General features: G+C 44.2%; 2 long non-coding RNA genes across 2 annotated transcripts in view; both read right to left on the minus strand.

The window, feature by feature from the left end:
* Window positions 1-967: 967 nt before the first annotated feature.
* Window positions 968-14,386, minus strand: part of LOC115459224 — a 59,141-nt gene continuing 45,722 nt past the window's right edge. Inside the window, exon 3 of the long non-coding RNA XR_003940229.1 lies at window positions 968-1,150. This is a non-coding gene — a long non-coding RNA (uncharacterized LOC115459224). The remainder of the gene's footprint in view (window positions 1,151-14,386) is intronic.
* On the minus strand, window positions 6,015-11,130 carry LOC115459225. The gene is made up of 4 exons (XR_003940230.1): window positions 10,956-11,130; window positions 6,740-6,771; window positions 6,521-6,564; window positions 6,015-6,049 (listed from the first exon to the last, which is right to left on the minus strand). It is a non-coding gene; the product is annotated as an uncharacterized LOC115459225 (long non-coding RNA).

Raw genomic sequence — 14,386 nt, forward strand, 5'->3', positions numbered from 1 at the left:
CGTAGTCGTTTTCACCAAGGATGGTTTAATAGACAGGAGCCAAAGTGAAGTCAAAAACGTTGAAACCCATTAAGTCAATCTCAGTTTCCCCTTCCCCGTGCAGCCGTCATCCCCATACACTCATAACAAAGCCCCTACCAATCTGGCAACAAAAGTTGGCAATGTCATGCCTTCCCAAAACCTGAGTCATCTAATCCTGTACCTGGCAATTTACTGGGGATATTGTGGTATACTTTTGAGGCAAGAGCAACCTCACTCTGTTCACAGCCCCATTGCATTGAAGCAAAGGTAGTTATGATCACTGGACAGGACTCTTTGGAGTAGGGAGAAGGGCATCCCCAAACCTCAGGATCATGGCAGTAAGAAGCAATGAAACACAGAAAAAATGAAGGCAGATAAAGACCCTGTGGCCTAACAGTTACAACGTCTTCCAGATTGCACAGAAGTAGGCTGCTCTCATTGAACAAGGGGATAACCCAGGATAAAGTTGTTCCTTGAAGAGCAGAGAAATGAATCCTCAGAAACCACTGGAAACACTTTATAGGGAACCTCTAATGCAGAGCTGCCAAGTTACCTAGTTCCAGGAGGGAGACATTTGGCCAATCTTGGTTTGGAATTTAAACCCTAAAGCATTGTGGGATATATAGTCCATGATTCTACCCTTTAAAATCCAGGCTGCAGACCCTGTAATATATTAGGAAGTAAAATATAAGTAGAAACCAGTTTCATACCCACAGTCAGAGAGAGGAGAAATATTGGGCTTAACCACTGCCCAAAGGGTTTCACCATAAAAGGGAGGGTGAGGATTTTCACAACTATACCCTCTGTGAAGAAGGGTGAAAGATGCTTGAGAATGAGGTGGAGAATATTTGTGTACAGCCTCTGGGGTATCCCTCAGCCCTGTCAATCTGAGATACTTGCTACAAATATTAACCTCATTGTATTTAGACAACAATAAGACAATCACTGAATGATGCTGCAAAGGTTTTATTTACTCTACTAGAAAGTAACCAGAGCTCCGGTAATGTCACCGGGAGTCCCTGGAGGGCTGTGGGAGTAGAGGGTACAGGGGTGGTGTCCTCAAGCGGGAGATAGACTCTTCTGAATTTCAACAGTGAGGCTGGTCCAAATCAAGTACAAGTCCGGTTCACTAGAGGAGGAGAGAGAGGTGAGACAGCATTAGCAGAACCAGGGAGAATATCTCGCCCCCACCTCACAACATCATATAGAGCACAAACACTCCTACCTAGACCCTGAAACTCAGAACAGTGGAAGGAGTTCCTGATATGTCCTCAGCTAAGTAGAGTCACAGAGCTCAAAACAGGAGTTATTAAAACAAACTTGGCTACAGTCCTAGTAAAAAGCCCTCAGAGGAGTCTCAAGTCACAGTAGAGACACATTTTGAAGAGTGCCAACCTTATTAATTTTTGAAATATGACCTATTAGATCCCACGACTGCCCCATGAATAAGTCCTGTGACTCTAAAAAGGACTTCAGTTTATCCTTTATTGAAGGGGAGTGTTCTGGATCTTACTCAGGTTGAGAGCTATCGTCCTATTTCATCTTTGACATCATAAATATTGGTGGCGGAGCTGGTGGTGGGAGGCGGGGATAGTGCTGGGCAGACTTGTACGGTCTGTGCCAGAGCCAGTGGTGGGAGGCGGGGCTGGTGGTTGGGAGGCGGGGGATAGTGCTGGGCAGACTTGTACGGTCTGTGCCAGAGCCGGTGGTGGGAGGCGGGACTGGTGGTTGGGAGGCGGGGATAGTGCTGGGCAGACTTATACGGTCTGTGCCAGAGCCGGTGGTGGGAGGCGGGGCTGGTGGTTGGGAGGCGGGGATAGTGCTGGGCAGACTTGTACGGTCTGTGCCCTGAAAATGACAGTTACAAATCAAGGTAAGGTATACAGAAAAAGTAGCACACGTGAAATTATCTTGTTGGGCAGACTGGATGGACCGTGCAGGTCTTTTTCTGCCGTCATCTACTATGTTAATTGGATTTCTCCTTCTTCCTATATTTTCAAAATTAAATCTCAGTTCACTTGTGTGGTAACAGGAGTTTCAGAAAAAGTGTGAATTGTCTCTCTCTCTTCCTCAATTTCCTGTATTAAGTTGTTTCCTTCTCAAGAGATCTCTCTTTAGAAGTTGTCTTTCATCGATTTGACTACCTACAGCAGGAACCTGGACTGTGCCAAGCTAAAGAAACTTCCTACCCTCTAATTTTCCTGACTCAAATTATTAAACTGAAAATTTATAGCCCTATCTATGTAGATGGAGAGCACTTCTTCCCTTTTGAAGCTCCTAAAATGAATGAAACTCTCTCACTCACACACTCATAGATGCATTCCCCTCTCTACTCAGTAAGTTTACTAATCTGGCTAATTCAAAATGTGAGCAAAGTCTTTTTTGAACTTATAAGATTTAAACACTCTTAAACTGAAATTCTCCCTTTTCTATTTTTCATAAGCTTCAAGTAATCCTGAAATATTCAGATCCTTTTCTCAGAAGAAACCTCAAACTTGTAAATCTCCACCAATCTCTTTTCACACATATAAGGCACTCTTTTATAATTTCAGTCAACTTAGATCAAACAACAATTCTTTCTTTCAATTCTTACACACACGGAGCTCACAGCTGCATGTCTGTCTTGGCCAAATCGTCAGTTGCTCTCCCCTCTCTGTTCCTGGGCAGCAGGGTTGCCAGGTGGAAAATTTTTTCCCCACCCAAACGAGCCCAAATCCAGCCCAAAACCCGCCCAAAGTCAAACTCCGCCCCTGACACCCCCACCCCCGCGTCATCACCCCGCCCCCGCTGTCTTCAACCCCGCCCCCGCCATCATCGGCCCTGCCTCCCCCCGTCACTAACCACGCCCAGAACGTCACTAACCCCCGGCCAAAACGTCACTAACCCCGCCCCCGCGGCCAAAAAAACCGCTTAAAAAACCGGCCAAAAGACCCAAAACAAGCCAAAAACCGCAACCCACCGCGGGCAAAATTTCCTGTGGCGGGTAGCGGAAAACCGCCCAATTGGCCAACACTGCTCACAGCTGCATCTGTGTCTTGGCCAAATCGTCAGTTGCTCTCCCCTCTCTGTTCCTGGGCAGATTTCTAACAGGAGCTGATCATCCAATCAGAAAGCTCTATTTGATTGCAGATTAACATACAGACACTCTAATGGGAATTTTTAGTCAAAAACACTAGATAAACCCTTCGTTTTTGTATCAAACTTCACATTTTGGATCAGAGCCATGCCCTAACATTAAGGCTGTAAACATTCCCATCAATGTTTACCCACAAATATGCAAATGAGAACCTCCCAAAAACGGACTAATTTGCATAAGGCTTGAGCCAATTCGAGTACATAGCATACCAATCCCATTTCCTAGCACCTAAATTCTGCAATTAGATTTAATGCAAATACTTTTAAAACTTCTTTTAGCACTTTTAAAATCTCAGGTGTCAGTGCAGGTCTCCTTGGAATGAATTGCCCATGTGCAGGAATTCATCCTAATTAAACATCTCCCTGGCAACCCAGGACACCTCCATCCGACCCCCCTGCTCTCCCAGCAGTAAGGTAAACAAATTAAACCAATTCCTACAACTATGGAATTTATTAATTTCATTTATCTGAGAGAACTAAGCAGGACTGTGAGATTTTCATGTACATACTACCTAGTTGTATATATGGTAATGGAGATACACTAATTCACATTCTTTTGGTCTGGTGTCCTTTTCCTGCTTCCCTGGGTTTCCATCTCAGTCAGTTTTAGCCTCCTTTGGGCTGTGGTGTCAGGAACCTTCATTCAGGTGTTGCTCCCTGAGGTTTAATCCCCCTCACTGGTAACCCCATTTCCATCCCACCCACCCATTTCAGCTCCAAAACTCTGCCTGAGAGGCACAGATGCAGCTCCTGTGATAGAGAAGGGAGGGGTATTGCCAGGGGTCCAGTGATACCCTGAATTATTTTCTTTCTACGGAGCTCAATACTCACATTTTCTCTCATGGTAGACTAGAAGATTCTCCCGTACGCATTTCACAACAACAAAGCAGAGGATATATAAGTGGTAATTTCCTCTCATGCTTAGCTCTGTAAATATAAGACACAGAGATTGAGGTTTGTACACAGAACACACACCAACCCTCGCCGATGACAGAACATGGGGCCAAAATTAGGAATGTTTTGTGCAATAACAATGATGGGCCCTGACGCAGCTTTATGAAACATGTCATGTTGGCTCAAGTCCAAAATATATAATCAACAAGCTTTAAGATATGTGAAGTATGAATTTTAAAATAATTATGACAAGATAAGTTTTGATATTTTGGATTTCTGTGATAAATTTGGGACCGAAGATGAGACAAGTGAGTTGTCGTTATCAAGAATATTTTGCCTGTTCTGGAGTCTATACAGGGGAGAATGTTTCCTCTTACAGCTTACTAAAAAAATGATTCAGATCCTGGTATCACCTCAGTGGCAGCAACACACAGTCCCTCCACTGCCAACTACTTGTCAAGCAAACCACAACCCTGCAAGGAAGGTTATTCCGAGTCTGTAAACCTTCCAACCAGATTCATACCATCTCCACATCATGTCCCACTCTTCTACAACTTGTCTCAATTTCCCCAGGCATCTAATCACACTTGCAGATGCGACAGGGGTGGTCACACAAGGCCCCATGCTCCTTGGGGCCTTGCATCTCTGCTACGTCTGTCCTCCTGTCTCGGAACACCTTCCTTCTCCGTACCTTAATGTGCATCTACATTTCCTTTTGATGTCACTTACTGTTTCTGCAAGGGTAGGATGCAGCAATGAAGAGACTCTGGGCTCAGCAGCTGATGGGATATTAAAATCACTGCTGCTGTATGCCACTTTCTACTGAAATGTGGTGGATGTACATCAAAATATGGGTAGAAATGGGGTTTCGAGAGCTTTGAGCCTCCTTTTACACTCTGATAATAGCTTATGGTGGTGGGTGCTGGTAGGGGTCTGCATAGGGCCCCCCAATTGCTAAGACCGGTCATGGATGCATACTTCCTCTTGCCTTGTGGGCAGGGTCTGAGAGGAAACTTGCCGTGCACTTAAATGTGAGACCTGGCAGCACAACACTGTACTTTTCACTGCTGACCCTGTCAGAGACACACAGAGGATCTGCGATGAGAAGGGCAGACAATGAGGGAGTGTTAAGAAAAGGAGATGCTGGACTGAGGGGACAGAGAGGGAAGCTGCTGAGCCAACAGAGGAGAGATGCTGGATAAAGGGAAGGAGAGAGAGGGGGAGAAAAGGAAACTGATGATTGCATTTGATAGGGTGGTAGAGGGTCTGATGCTAGGGTTGAGGATGGGAGAAAAGGGCCGATGGTGGCAGATCTAGTCTAATCTAATGTCAAGTTTATATACCACAAAAATCCCAACATGAGATTCTAGGTAGTTTACAATGCAAGAAGTTGCACAGAAGCAGGAAAGAACAGAATAGTAGGATTAACAAAAGGTCTTCAATTTCTTATACAACCATCCATAGTTACCTAACGGTAAAGAATTCCATTCAGTAGTAGCATCAACCTGATGTTTAAATCTTATATTTCCAAAAACCGGTACCTCAGTACTAAATTTTCCTGCATTCTGACAGAATTATTTAAAGTAAATGTGAAAAGAACTGAGTTAACAGTTCATAATTCCCATACAGCACTTGATAGACTAAACAAATAATTTTAAAAATGATTCGTGCAGGAGTGGAAAGTCGGATCTGATGTGGGGTCTGGGAGAAAGGGGAGATAACTGCAGACCTGAGGATTGGATAAGGGGGCTGAAGTGGGAGATTGCAGAGAGATGAGAGAAGAGGTGAGTAGAGAGGAGAGATAATTGGAAGGAATAAAGGTGCAGAAAAGAAAGGAGAGAAAGGGTGGTGAAGAAACAGAATCAAAAAAGAGGTTAGGGTAGGGACAATACAAGTGACTGACAGATGTACTTACTTTATAGGGACACATATTCTACATAAATTGTCCAAGATTTCCAGGTGAAAGTCACATTTAGGGTTCTTTATTAAGCCATCAAATCTGAGGGGAGATATGATACAAGTTTATAAAATACTGAGTGGAGTGGAATGGGTAGAGGTGAATTGCTCGTTTACTCTTTCCAAAAATATTAGGACTAGGGGGCATGTAATATAGCTACTAAGTAATACATTTAAAAAGAATCATAGAAGATATTCCTTCACTCAATGTGTAATTAAACTCTGGAATTTGTTTCTAGGGTAAAAGCAGTTAGCTTAGCAGGGTTTATAAATGTTTTGGATAGTTTCCTAAAAAAGAATCAATAAGCTAATATTAAGATGGACTTGGGAAAATCCAAAGCATATTCTAGGACAAGCAGAATAAAATTAGTTTTGCTCTTCTGGGATCTTGCCAGGTACTTGTGACTTGGATTGGCCACTGTTGGAAACAGGATACTGGGCTTGATGGACCTTTGGTCTTTCCCAGTACAGCAATGCTTATGTTCTTATGTTCAAAATATTCTTATAATCTTACCTAGGTGCACAAAACTTGTCCATCCTCAAGTCTATACAAATCATCTGTAAAGAATAAAAAAGAAGAGTCAAAGGTCATAGGAATCCTCACATGGATGGTGCCTGGGAGGGTTTGAGAATGTGGAGTGAGTAATAATTCGAGTGTTGGGGGTGTGAAGATGGGGAGATTTAGTATCAGAAGAGTCCTTAGACGTATGGAGTTATCTAAATTTATATCTACCTCGGAAGTATGGACATTCAAACTCTCCAAACCTAAAAAGAAGGAAAGAGTAAAAGTAATTAAAAATATTTAAATCTGCTTGAATAACATTGGAAGGTACAACTTTGACAGTCTCCACCTCTCTTCCTAAAGTATTACAACATCCATCCTGTCCCCTCCTTCTGCTGGACTGAGGACCAGGTCTGGTTTAATGCTATATTGGACCTAGGGAAACATATATTTCTGAGCCCCACCCCATGACCCCTGCATTGATCTTTATTTATGATTTCTTCCCCACCCCAATATTTGATTAATATCCATATGCAATTGCCAAAACCCTAAGAAATCAAGATGGGAGAGTTAGAACAGATTGCACTAAATTAGATATAATTGTCATCTCTAAGACCTGGTAGAAGAATAACAGTAGGACACTGTCATACCAGGATACAAATTATATCGTAGTGATAGGGTGGATCGAATTGGTGAAGTAGTCACTTTGCATGTTACGGAGGGCTGGAATCAAAACACATCTTGGAATCCCTATGGATTGAAATTCCATGTGTAAAGGGGAAAAGGATAGTGATTGAAGGGTACTACTGTCAACCTGGCCAGAATGGACAGATGGATGTAGAAATGTTATCAGAAATTAGAGAGACAAACAAACAAGTCAACACAATAATAATCGGTGATTTCAATAACTCTGATATTGACTCAGTAAATATAACACCAGGGCAAAGTAACATAGAGGAGCATTTTTGAATGGGGACGCCCATCTCTGAGGATGTCTCCGCAAAGGGGCGGGGCATCCCGTAATATGGAAACAAGATGACGTCCATCTTTCGTTTCGATAATACGGTCGGGGATGCCAAAATCTCAACATTTTGGTCGACCTAAGAGTTGGTCGACCTAAATGCTGAGGTCGCCAGCGTTAGACATGGGAGCCCTCAGTTTTTGCCGATAATGGAAACCGAGGGCACCCATCTCAAATACGACCAAATCCAAGGCATTTGGTCATGGGAGGGGCCAAGATTCATAGTGCACTGGTCCCCCTCACATGCCAGGACACCAACCGGGCACCCTAGGGGGCACTGCAGTGGACTTCACAAATTGATCCCAGTTACATAGCTCCCTTACCTTAGGTGCTGAGCCCCCCAACCCCCCCCCCAAAAAAAAAACCCACTCCCCACAACTATCCACCACTACCATAGCCCTAAGGGGTGAAGGAGGGCACCTACATGTGGGTACAGTGGGTTTCGGGTGGGTTTTGGAGGGCTCCCATTTACCACCACAAGTGTAAGAGGTGGGGGGATGGGCCTGGGTCCACCTGCCTGAAGTCCACTGCAGCCACCACAACTGGTCCAGGGACCTGCATACTGCTGTCAGGGAGCTGGGTATGACATTTGAGGCTGGCATAGAGTTGTTTTTATTTTTGGTGGGAGGGGGTTAGTGACCACTGGGGGAGTCAGGGGAGGTCATCCCCGATTCCCTCCAGTGGTCATCTGGTCTGTTCGGGCACTTTTTTTGACTTGGACCTGAAAAAAAGGGACCAAATAAAGCGGACCAAATTCTTGCTAGGGGCGCCCTTCTTTTTTCCATTATCAGCCGATGACGCCCATCTCTTCTCGGCCGATAAACACACCCCTATCCCGCCTTCGCTATGCCTCCGAATGCCCCCAGGAACTTTGGTCATCCCCGCGACGGACTGCAGTTGGGGGCGCCTGTTGGCACTGAAGTAGTGAGCCCTTGCGCCTTGACAGAGTGTGGAGGATCTGCGAAGCTCCGCACTCAGTCAGGCAGCCGGACAACTCCTAGCTTCACCTGGGAAGCGACCACCGTTCCCCAGGAGTTGAGCTCCCAGGTGCAAGTGGCCCCCAGGACTTCCGGATACGGTCGGGGTCAGACGGCCACCCGCCGTGGCAGGCAGGAGTAGAACAGAAACGGAACACAGATTGGGTAGGCAGCCAGTAGAGAAGGCTCAAGTTCAATCTACAGGTCAGGGCAGGCAGCAAGCAGAGAATGGTCAGGTTCAATCCACAGGTCAGGGCAGGCAGCAAGCAGACAATGGTCAGGTTCAATCCAAGTCAGCATCAACAGGAAAGTAGGAAGAAGAATGTTCAATCACCAGCACCAACCTCTAACAAGATAGAAGCCGAAGCAAAGATGGTGTCACAGGCCAGCTCTTAAATAGGCCTCCAATCAGAGGATCCTGGTCACAGCTGAGAGGTGAGAGATCTCATAGGGCACGCCCAAAAGATATTCAAGATGGCTGCCTCTTTGATGAACTACCTAAGATGGCTGCTCCTCAAACAATCCTTCCAAGATGGCTGCCCCTCAGATGATCTTTCCAAAATGGTTGCTGCTCAGATGATCCTTCCAATATGGCCGCCACTAGAAGAACAAGGTAGGGAATGCAACAGCGCCCAAAATCGGCTTTCGATTATACCGATTTGGGCGCCTGCGGGAGAAGGACGCCCATCTCCCGATTTGTGTCGAAAGATGGGCGTCCTTCTCTTTCGACAATAAGCTGGATAGTAACATAATAAATGACAGCAGATAAAGTCTGCCCAGCACTGTTCTTGTACTAAAAGTTCTGAAGATTCTGGAATCCCAATTAGTAGCAACATTCCATGTAGAATCCCAAAGACTAACATAGTAAATGACGGCAGATAAAGACCTGTACGGTCCATCCAGTCTGCCCAACAAAATAAACTCATTTTTCATGGTCGGGTCGCCGAGAGCCAGAGCCGGGCCCGGGACAAGGCCGCCCCTGGCCCCCCCCCCACCCGAGGTCGCCGCCCACCCGAGGTCACTGCCCACCCGAGATCACCAGGCCCCCCCACCCGAGGTCGCTGGGCCCCCCTCCACCCGCTATCGGGCCGGGCTCTCGGAACTAACCTTGAGCCTCCTTTCACTTCGCAGCAAGCAGCGGCAGGGCAGACCTCTCCTCTTTCCTTCCGTGCCCCGCCCTCACGGACGTTACGTCAGAGATACTGGTGCCAGAAATGGTAATCAAAGCTGACAAGTCAGAGAAACTGAATGAAATCTCTATAAATAGTAGATATTATTATAAGGAACAAAATTACAGAGCATATTCGAAAGCATGGATTAATGAGACAAAGCCAACATAGAATTACTGAAGGGAAATCTTGCCTCACCAATCTATTACATTTCTTTCAAGGGGTGAATAGACATGTGGATAAAGATGAGCCAGTCGAAATTGTGTATCTGAATTTTGAAAAGTAGTTTGCCCAGCACCAACGTCAGGCTCACCGGTCTATAATTTCATGGATCTCCTCTAGGACCTTTTTTTTAAAAATCAGCGTTACTTAGGGCACCCTCCAATCTTCGTGTACCTCACTCGATTTTAAAGATAAATGACATGTTACTAATAAAAGTACCTCATGAAAGACTCAAGAGGAAATTGGAAAGTCATGGGATAGGAGGTAGTTCCTATTGTGGATTAAAAACTGGTTAAAAGATAGAAAACAGAGAATAGAGTTAAATGATCAGTATTCTCAATGTGCTGTGTCCACTGGTTTTTTAACTGGTAGACCTGCCATCCAAATGGCAGATGACAAGTGCAAAGTGATGCATATGTGAAAAAGGAAGCCGAACTTTAGCAAATAGAATGATAGGTATTATTAGGAAAGGAATGGAAGCCAAAAATGAGGATGTTATAATGCCTTTGTTTCACTCCACGGTGCAAAAGTACCTCGAATATTGTGTGCAATTCTGGTCACCACATCTCAAAAAAGATATAGTGGAATTAGAAAAGGTATAGAGAAGGGCAATGAAAATGATAAAGGGGTTGGAATGACTTCCCTAAGAGGAAAGGCTAAAGTGGCTAGAACTCTTCGAGGTCTATAAAATAATGAGTGGAGTGGAATGGGTAGATGTGAATCACTTCTTTCCAAAAAATACTGGACTTGGGGGCACACAATAAAGATACAAAGTAGTAAATTGAAAATGATTCAGAGAAAAAGTTTCCTCACTCAACGTGTAATTAAACTCTGGAATTCGTTGCGAGTGAATGTAGTAACAGCACTTAGCTTAGTATGGTTTTACAAAGGTTTGGATGGCTTCCTAAAAGAAGTCCATAGATCATTATTAAAATGGACTTGGGGAAATCCACTGCTTATTTCAAGGATAAGCAGCATAAAATATATTGTACTGTTTTGGGATCTTGCCAGGTACTTGATTTTTTCAGATTTTATACACTTTTAAGAGGTGACTATACCTGGGAGGCTGGAAAGTGTCATGGTGATCAGCAGAAAAGTGACAGCTCCCTCCATGATCTAGCTCAGGAAGTCTTTCTCTCTTGTCTCTGAGTCTTCAGATTCTGCTCTGGATCTGCGAACTGTGATCTATATATACTGGAAGAGTCATTCCACCGTCACTGGGGGAAGAAACCAGAGGAAGGCGGAGATTGGTTCGCGTCTAGAATCCTCCCTCTCTCAATTCAAATTATTTGAAAGAGCCGATCGAGGTGTAATGGTATCAGTTTATTACTGAAATATGTAGCATATTTGGTGGATTATATATATACACCAATATATTTGTGCAGCTCTTAAAAATACAATGCAGCAGAACTGGCTTTCATTCCAAAAGCCCTCTCCCCTCTCCCTTTGGGGAATATTTACAAGACAAAAGTACTGCTGCAGTGGCAGGGACCTCACCTTGTTTTTTCTCATTCCTCAAACAAAAGACTTAAGACTGCTTTAAAGTTTTAAATTGACTCTATTCCTCTGCCCTCCCACCTAACAAAAGATGGACTAAGGTGGACACCTGAATAAAACAAAGAAACTCAGGGGAACCATAAACAGGACATTTGCTTGTCAAAGGTATACCTGCCCCTCCCATCAGCTTCCAGACATGTGCAGAAAGGAAGGACTTGTAATGTGTATCTGCCCCAGAGACTGAACAGGACATCAAAAGACATTTGCCAGCAAAGTCCAGACTGTAAGTCTCGTGATGTCATAACACATGAGACCAACTCAGGGGTCGTGTGCAGACATGAGACTACATTAACCATAATGCCTTGCAAAATATCCAAGACATGCACACACCATGCTTCTCTGCTAACATTATAAAAGGCCTGGAAACAGCCCAGCTCGCCCTCTTGGAACCTGCCTCTCTTGGAACCTGCCTCTCTTGGAACCTGCTCCTCTTGGGACCTGCTCCTCTGGAAACCTGCCTCTCTGGGAAACTGCTGCTCTCTTGGGGTCCGCTGATGCCTTGCTCCTAAAACATGTGCTTACCTAATGCTGTTCATACTGTGTAACAAGGACTTGTGAGTAACATAACTTTTGATCTAGACCTGCTACTTTGTTCTATTTTTATGCACAGATTACTTGTAAAGATTCCTCTTAAAAACCTACCTCTCGTGTGCAATTGTATATTAAATCAATCTTTTTGAACCTAAAAATACGGTCTCTTTGTGTTCTGAGTATACTTAATTTATTTAATTTATTGCAATTATCACCTTTGGTGATTGGTGGAGAAATCAATATAAATACAGCACCTGCTCTTAAATTATAAGCAGTGGCGAGTTGCTCTAGAGCTATTTTCCCCAAAATAAATCATTTCTTCCAACATATTAATTGCTGGAGAAGTGGGTAGAATTTCTTGTAACAGAGGGGCTCGTGTGGGAATTTAAACGGAGCATTGTGTCTTGACGTCACACGCTCTGAATTGAGAGAGGGAGGATTCTAGATGCGAACCCGTCCGGGGTTTGTGTCCGCTATTGGAGTTTCAAGTTGAAATTTGTTTTGTAAGTAATGAAGTTTTGAATATGAAAGGTTTCTAAGAAACATTGAAATACTAGTAAGAAAGGCCCGTTTCTGAGACCAATGAAACGGGCGCTAGCAAGGTTTTAATCATAGTGTGTATGTTTGAGAGAGTGTGTGTGAGAGTGACTGTGTGAGAGAGAGAGACAGAGTGAATGTGCGAGTGTGTGTGTGACATAGAGTGAGAGTGTGTGTGAGAGAATGGTTGAGCACAGTCCATTTTAATAATAGGCTATGGATTTTTCGTTTAGGAAGTCATGAAAACCTTTTTTAAAGCCTGCTAAGTTGAGCACAGTCCATTTTAATTTTAGGCTGTGGACTTTTCCTTTCGGAAGCTATCCAAACATTTTTTAAACCCTGCTAAGTTATTTCCAGTTTTTAGTTACGCGTGACCTGATTAATTAGGAAGTTGATGTTTCATTAAGTGATTGTCTTTTTTGGACATCCAAATTTGGTTGATCTATATAGAATGCAGAGGTATGTGTATGTCATGACTTTCACCCACACTCCAAACCGTAGAGGCATGCTGTATGTACTTGAACATAGGGCAGGGTAATTTTATAAGTAGTAAATATGCACCAAAACCCCGTTTTTAAATTCCCCTTCCCCCATGTATGCACATACAGCAAGGACGAATCTAGCACAGACTCAGCTCATGTCCGTTTCCTTGGCTTCCGGCCAGCACAGATGCTCCTTTACAGAAAGTTAACGGGCCATCTCTGCCCTGCTACCCCCTTCCCCAGTCTGGCTGGCACTGGTTAATTAGCTGTGCTGTTTGCTGTGAGGAAGCGAATGGCAGGGCTCAGCTTCTGCCTGCAGCATGGCAGAGCCTGGAAAGAGGTTAGTTGTGAGCTACAAGTGTGGTAGAAAAGAGCTGCAGGGCACAGCACAGAACGTAAGATTTAATGAATAGATCTGTATTTGTCACAGCATGCTGTTTTTTGTTTCTTTTAATGAGTGAGTAAAGTACCCTCACCTGTTTAGAAGTTGGTATTGCTACATGGGCAATAGAGGTATGAAGAGGTTGTGTTACTGAAGCTGTTGAAATCCAAAGTATTAGCACTTTTTCTAACAGATGTTGAATTTGTAGCAGCTCCATGTCCAGCGACCCTCTCCTCCCCTCCTGCACCCCTCTGCTGTGTACGGAGCCCTGTTGCAGGGTTTTTTTTCTTAGCTTTTTTCTTTGTGTACCGTCGGGTGGCTTGGCTGAGGCGGGGAATGCTTTTGCACGGTCGGTTGGTGAAAAGGTGAAGACGAAGGGGGGGGAGGTGGAGTTACCTGCATCGGCGTGAGCAACCGTGTTTTTTTTTCTTTTTGATATTTGGTTACTCCGTGGTTTTGTATGTTTTGTTTTTTGGGGTTTTTTTTAGCTAATGATGGAGCTTGGCAGCCAGTCTCCGGAGCGTGTTTCCCTACTCCTCCCCCGCCTGGCTCGCTGGAGACTGGCTGCCAACCTCCATCATTTGTTCCACTGTTCTGCCCTCGTCATCATCACGGGAAGCATTGTGGTGGCTTCACCACCATGAACTTCCGAACCCTTTCTCTAGTGGTGTGACTTCAGAACTTTTGTCTTCAGAACGTTGAGGGTGCGTTTTATTATAGTAGATACCCTAGTACGTGGGGAAACTATAGTATTGTTGATCAGTACTTTATGTTTGCCGTTCCCTTTCTGATGAAGTCATTCAAAACTCGACCAGAGTTAAAGGGAGTTCTGTCTGAGCTGGCGAGAATGAAGAGTATTTGTGGATTAAGTCCCATGCATGGGCACGTTTATGTCCCCAAGGGAAGTGACCATAATATCTTAGATTATAGTATTGATATATTTCATCTGGGTCATGACTGTCTTATACATTGTTATTTATCAGCTGTGTTTACATTTATG

The sequence above is a fragment of the Microcaecilia unicolor genome, unplaced genomic scaffold (assembly GCF_901765095.1).
Source record: "Microcaecilia unicolor unplaced genomic scaffold, aMicUni1.1, whole genome shotgun sequence".
NCBI classification, from domain to species: domain Eukaryota; kingdom Metazoa; phylum Chordata; class Amphibia; order Gymnophiona; family Siphonopidae; genus Microcaecilia; species Microcaecilia unicolor.